Raw genomic sequence first — 6,932 nt, forward strand, 5'->3', positions numbered from 1 at the left:
CAGGGCATGTGGTCACTTAGGGTCATTAGTTTCCCACAAATGAATGACAGTTGGAGAAAAGAAGAAAGGAAAAAGCATTGTTGGGTTTCTACAAAATTTCAATGAAAAATTAGATTGCTGATTATTTATTTCCTTGGTTTTGGACAGAAATTTTCAAAATTGCTTTAATCATTCACAGCAATATCAAGAAAATCAAGCAGTTTACTATACAGTAGAAGCCAGTAAATTGCACAACAGATAACTGCACACTTCTGTTAATTGCATGGAATCCCAAAGTCCCGTAGCTTTGTTGCACAATCCGACAATTGCACAAAATGTGCTGGCAAATGGGGAGTGCGATTCAACAACTTCGACTGCATATGAGTTTTGCTATTACCAGTTGGACAACTTTCAATCCTTTACCTAAGTTCGTAAATCCAAGGGGTTTAAATGTCCCAGCAAGTCCAATCCTAACATTAACAACAAATCTCTACCAAAGCCCCTAACACATGCAATACTACTTTACAAACATCAACAGCCTGTAGTACAGGGAATACCAACTTACAGATTCTGACATACTTAGACAAAACCTGCTTTATGTCAAATAGAATTTTGAGCCAAGTACCCAGCTTGTGGTATCTGTGATTTGTCCTTTGGTGTAACACACTATAGTCTGTCCCTAAAGATGTCATTTACATTATAGGAACTGACACAAGCCCTTCTATTCACTGTAAATCTTGTTAGTGTGATGGTTAGTGGATAGGACAGGTGGAAGCAGGCACATGTGTTAGCTTTTAACTCTGACTGCTCTTCCTGATAAAAAAGAGGACAGACTCACTGTTTTTGAAATGAGCTCAAGATTCTGAGGAAAGCTCCTTCCAACAAATACTTCATAAAAATGTAGCATACAAATAAAATTGGTCTATTCTTAATCACTATCGCCATTATTTGTCTTAATTGTAATACGAAATACTTTGAATGCATGGTTGGAAAATATGTGGGCAAGGACGTTATATAGGAAATGGCTACTTCCCTATATAACATTCTTGATAGGACAAAGAACTTCAGTGTTTTTAAACTAAAGCCAGACAGGTCGCTAAGGGCCCCAGCTAACAGCAGTACTCTGGCTTCCAGGGTCTCCTGACAACTTTCTTTCAGATCTTGGAGAAGTCACTTTGGGGCAATCAGGACAAAGAAACAGTTCTCAAAGACTTAAGTGTTTCGCTAGGTACAACGTCTGTGTGTTTTCACTATCCTTCATACCCTTGTACACACAGGGCATTAGCTTTCTCCATCCCACTTTATGTCTTGTACCAGACTTAAATAGTCTTTGCCTTCCAAGCTGGTTGGTATGGTGATAAAGCTATTGGTTTGTCTACTACCTGAGTGGTTCTCTCTTTCAAGTTAGACTTGTTGAGAAACTTGATACCACATTAGAATAACAAGATTTTACAGCTTTTCTGAAACAAAACTTTTGTATTTCTTGGTTGCCTGTGAATATAGCAGAACACTAAGAGACAATTTCCCAGTATAATCAATACACAACTTTTTTGGCACATAAAATTTGAATTAAAAGAAAAACAAAAGAATTGACAAGACTCCTGGAAGATTGGAATTTAAATGGAAGGTTCTGTTTTGAAGGTTAACCCAAGGTCAGTGAACAGGTGTTTATATCCGCCAGATTAACCCTGGTACACCCGAGGGGGAGGGAAGGTGGGGGGTTACATACTCAGATCAACAGGGGGGTGATTACAAGGTAGACTGGATGTCATTGCCAGACTGTTTCCAGGGCCTGTACAGCCCAACTCTTCCGCTCTAGGGCCAACATGCCTCCAAGGAAATTCTATGGTAGCCCCCCTGAGCAGGTCTGCATGCTCTTTTCTGTAAAGCGAAATCTTTAAGTGTCCCGTAAATTGTAAATGTGGCCTCCCAAATTTCGGAAGTCTTAGCGAAGTCCAGGAGCAAATTTTACCTCTCATAATACAGGAAATTGCATTTCGGAATGTTAAGACCACAATTTTGCCAGACCTCCCTTTCGACACATTTCACCTTCGGTCAGTGATAATATACGAGTATATGTGGGTGTCAGCAAAATTTGCCTATCAAAATGCAGGAAATAGTATTTACGAGGGTCAAGATGAGGGTCAAGTTGAATTTAGCGTAAAGTGCTGCCGGCCATCCCGAATCTAGCGTAAAGTGTTGTCAGGACCTTCCATGCTGACCCTCTGGAGTTAAACCCTGATGCACTGAAGTGATATTATTGAGATCGTCTGGGGTCTGGTATCCAGGTAAATTATAGACTGTGACCTATGCAGCTGACTAGTCTAATCTTCAAGCAGATGTTTGGTAGAAAATCACAACTTTTTTCAGTCCTGAGCTCACTTTTCTGAAATGCTAGCTGATCAGAAAATGATAGAAAAGCTGCCAGAAAATATTACGATTTTCTTTCCCAACCTCTGCTTGCACACCAGCAGCTGACCTACTGTAGGTTGATATATACTAGCAGGTTGCAAGTCTGAACCATATGTCTGAACCCAGTGACCTGGGTTCAAATCCCGCCCTAAAACCTTGAACTTTTGATTAACCTGGCCACAGTTGGAGGTGAGGGTGAAATTATTGAAATTGATTTTGCATGAAATTGGCAAGATTTTGATATAACTGGACCCACAGTGTGGGGGGTATTAGACAAAAATTTGTCAATCAATTTTGAATAGTCAGAATATTTCACAGATATTTGACAGCTTGCACTTCAACCATTTCTCTGGTTATTGTCTGCATGTATTCTTATAATATCAAATATGTGTTGTGATGGACCATTGGTGAAAAAATAAAATAAAGTTTAAACAAAGTCAAGGTCATTTCAAGCTCCAATTGCTTTGCTTTAAAAAAATATTCTAATTTCTGAAAGTTTAACTCATTTCTAAGTGTAACTGACTCTTAACTAAAAAAATTGAGCAGTAAAATTATATGTGTCAATGAAGGTTAATTAATTAACATAAGTTGGAATTTAAGTAAGATTACATACAGTATTTCTTGTACATTTGTTCAAATAAGTTCATTCAACATTTCAAGATACTTTTGTAAGAAAGGAGTAGAAACGGACAGATATACAATATCCTGGCTCCCGGGATTCCAACCCGCCGAAACCGGGCCACCAGACCACAAAGCAAGCAACGCAAACCACTAGGCCAAAAGGCTCACTGCCATTTGGCATGGTCAGTTTGGCAGTACTTGAACCCCACTGTTACACTTTCTCATTCTCTCAAACAGCAATACCATTTCCTTATCTGTCTGTGACCACAATCACATAGGATGTGAGTGACAGTGAACTTGAACAAGTCTGAACCCTATGGTACCCAGATCTACCATTAGTATTCATTGAAGGGATAGCTACCCACATGGGGTCAACAGAGGTCAAGGGTAGGTTCTTCTCCAATTCTGCTAAATACATATCACAGCTGTCTCCTTTCTGTTGAATGGTTCTAGTTTCAAAACAATCTGGGACACATGGCATAGTGGAAACAGAGCATGAAGTGCTGTTGTCTAAACACACCACTAAGCCAGACAGTGAGATAGAAAGAACTTGGCAAGGGATTTACTTTTGTGAATTTGTCAGTTTCTTATCTTGGGTATTTTTCTACCCACTTGTCACCCCTCTCTCTCTCCTCATGTTAATGTTTTTTTATTCCATTGTGATCCAATGTTGTATATTTATATGCTTTTGTGTATTATGCTGAACAATTGAATAAAGTTTAATTTAAAAAAAAAAAAAAAAAAAAAATCAGTCATCATTTGTTGTTAATGGTATCTGGCATCATTCCGACTTTTTTCTCTCTATTTTTACGATAGTTTGCATTCAAAGATAACTCCATCCTCAATACCAAGCTTGCCGAAACAGGACATTTTGTTGATGATTCATTGTCGTTAACTTTGACTAAAAACAAGTGCTTCAATAAAAAGAAAATTTAAAAAAAAAAAAAATTTTCTACCTATACTGAACGTCAGCACATATCTGCTGGTCTACAAAAAGTGTGACAGGTGGATGTATGCTGATAACAGCTGTTTTTCTTCTTACAGAATTAGCGAGAATGAGATCTAGGGCAGACTGTTTGTTCCAAATAGCAATAGACAACTACTAATGGTTTGGCTCAATCTGAAGAATTTTAAAAGTATTGAATTTGTAAGCCTCGAGGTAACAAGTTGTAAAGGCCATAGATACATGTACATGTAGTAACTAACTAACTTATGCATTAATACAAATATACTCAAAATTTATCTTTCATATGAAGTGAATTTTCTTAAAAGGTTTCTTAACAAAATTTTTCTGCCTCTCTTGTCCTTTTATTGTAACGCTAGCTCACCTTTATCCGTGGGGTAACCTATATCCGTTGTTTTAAAACTAGATGGTGTTTAGGGACATTGAGTCAACGGAAGTTGGTTTCAAACTGCTATATTTTGAAAATACAGATTGTTTTGTAGTTTGAAACCACCGTCCGTCGCATTGATATCCATAAATACCCATAATACGGATATAGGTTACCCCGCGGATAAAGCTGAACTAGCGTTACCTCCACAATGCCCAATGCTCACAAGCAAATATAATAGTGATGGTATGTATTATTGAACACGTACATCGAACGAGACATACAAGGATTACAATGATAAATGTATGGGTGAGTGTCACTCTTTGCATTATTAATGATTCTATTACCAAACACAAACATACGTGTATCTAGGGCATTGGGGTATTAATATTGCCATGGTACAAATGAATTATCTATAACTCATATCATAATAATGTCCTACATGTAACAAAAACACTGCCTACATGTACTTTGTTTGATAAAGCACTAGCAAGGCTTTTACAATCATGGTAGTATTGTTATACATGTATACTAGCGTATTTCTTCCAATAGTCAGTACAATTCTGACAAAGATCATTTTATGTATTTGTTACATTGTTTAACTTAAAAGTTTAGTTTAAAATTAGATCTACTGAATTGGATGAATAAAATGTTTTACTAAGTAGAAAATATAAGATTTGAAAAGTTGTCTGAGATTCTTTTACACATTGGTAATTAGACCACGCAGAACAGTCAGTGAATAGTGTTAGGTTCATTTCTGGTTACATTATGCAAAACTCAGAACCTCACACAAATAAAAAGCAATCTCTGGCAATCTCTGTACGATATTTGGATTGAAATCTTTCCTTTTATTTTCTGTGTATAGGATTCTGAACTGTAAGCCCATGTCGGCAATCAGACAAATGTGACCTGCAGTGTGGTCCTCTCCATAAGTGTGTTGGGTTCTTTAATGTACGTAAACAGGTTTTATGCTTGAAGCTTACATCTGGACATCTCACGAGGCTTCATAGGTCTCCTTCTGAATGCAGATGCCACTCTTTTCCATGAGTTAATACTAGGCCGCCCCCGTAGGATACGAGAATAGTAGAACTTGGCCAAAAAATTAGGAAACTGGCCATGGGAGCCAGTCCATACTAAGGTTAATGTTCCCCTCTCCGTTTGGCTGCCACTGCCTACCAACTCTTCTGGTAGCAAACCTCCCTTGGCAAATTATTCTCCCTATAAGTATAACATAGTATAAGCTACTAATAAGCAGTATACCAGCCAGCGTAGTCAGTCTGGCAGACCATAGGGACTACCTTTCTGTTGAGATAGCACAAAGCATTGGATTGTCACCCATCCTCATTAAGATACCTTAATTGGCTTGTAGGACATTTTTGCCTTGACTTTTCCTGTCCCTGGATGTCAAGTTCAGCCCCATGCCCTTGAACTCTGCCCTGATTGGCTGACAGCAAAGGCTAAGGAAGTGTTTTCTCCTTCATCACCTTGTCTTGTGGAGTGATGAGAAAAACCTGCCTACAGTCCTGCTTCCTTTGTAACATTTTCTTCTGGGCTCTGGTAGCCCTGCACTCTAAAAGTCTATCAATTTCAAAGAGGACCATTCCATTCAAACTGCTAAATTATGGGTGTAAGGATACATATGTAAAAGTAAGGTAAAGAATTATGCTTTTTTCAGGTACGTAACAGTGGTAGTGAAATGCAGCTTTACTATTACTCGCGTTTTTGGCAAAGCACAACGGCTCACCCCTACATCTTCTCGATAAGTGTGTTGGGTTCTTAAGGTGCAGAGGTTTCATACTTGAAGCTTGAAGATCTCATATACATGTGGCTTTACCTCCCTTTGTGAATGCCTTTGGGCAATTAACATGAGTAATGACTTTCCTCACTTCACTCAGGTGAAAATGAGTACTTAACTTCGGCCAGGGCCATCCCTCAGATAGGACGTCTAATGGAGGTTCCATGTTTGAGGAGAGTCACACCTTGAGCATGTTAAAGAACACACCATACTTAGTAGAAAGAGTAGTGGTCCTTCCTGGTGTGAGTGGTTCAAAACCTACAGTCCTTTGGCTGCACTGGGGCAATTGCTGTTGTATTGAGGTCACCTGAGTTAGTAGCAGCCGCTCCAGACCCTTGCAATTTAGCCAAGCCTGTTGTAAGCCCATTCAGGCACTGGCTGTGAAAAAAGAGAAGTTGGCCTGCCCAATAACAATAACAGATGACACTCTTTTCCAGGTTATAAGATAAGGCTGATGTGTAGGAGTTAGACTCTTGTTGCCCTGAAGGAATTCTATCCTATGACCCATGTGCCCCTTTCAACCTCTGGCAACATGTCATCTAGACCACTGCCTGAGGAGCTGTTAAAGTGAGCAATTCCAACTGTTTTTAACATACAGTTATTAATAGTTATTAATGCAATTTAACATCAATTTAATATATCACCCCCCCACCCCAAATGTTATACTGAGCAACCCCATCTGTTTTTAACATACAGATTGAAGTAATGCAATTTAACATCAATTTAATGTATTGACTCCCCCCATAATGGCAAACCACATTACTAAGGCCTAGGAAAAAACTTTTTTGTTTCTT

The sequence above is a fragment of the Branchiostoma floridae genome, chromosome 17 (assembly GCF_000003815.2).
Source record: "Branchiostoma floridae strain S238N-H82 chromosome 17, Bfl_VNyyK, whole genome shotgun sequence".
Taxonomy (NCBI): Eukaryota; Metazoa; Chordata; class Leptocardii; order Amphioxiformes; family Branchiostomatidae; genus Branchiostoma; species Branchiostoma floridae.